Source organism: Bactrocera latifrons, unplaced genomic scaffold, assembly GCF_001853355.1.
Source record: "Bactrocera latifrons isolate USDA-ARS-PBARC rearing strain unplaced genomic scaffold, ASM185335v1 scaffold_48, whole genome shotgun sequence".
NCBI lineage: Eukaryota > Metazoa > Arthropoda > Insecta > Diptera > Tephritidae > Bactrocera > Bactrocera latifrons.
Genome location: NW_017537134.1, coordinates 986,951 through 987,302, shown reverse-complemented (window position 1 = coordinate 987,302; position 352 = coordinate 986,951).

The window sequence follows — 352 nt, the reverse complement described above, 5'->3', positions numbered from 1 at the left end:
GGATAGATATATAAAAATTTAGCTTTACTAACTTTGGTCATAACGACAAAATCGCAGTTTTTCTTCCTCACAAATCGCTTTACCAATTTCAAGATTCAGTATGTAAGATTCCGCAGATTCCCTCCTGCTTCATTAATGGCATGAAAGAAAAGTCTGATAAGATATACCSATTCCAAGGCTATATGAAAATTACCCTATTCATTATATTATATTTAAGAGCTCATTCTAGGAGAGCTCTTCTTAGAGGTGTCTATAAACACCTTTGTTCAGCGAATCAAGCGAAGAAACATTCGTAGTTTTTTGATTCACCCTAATATATATATATATATATACATGCAATCTATATATATAT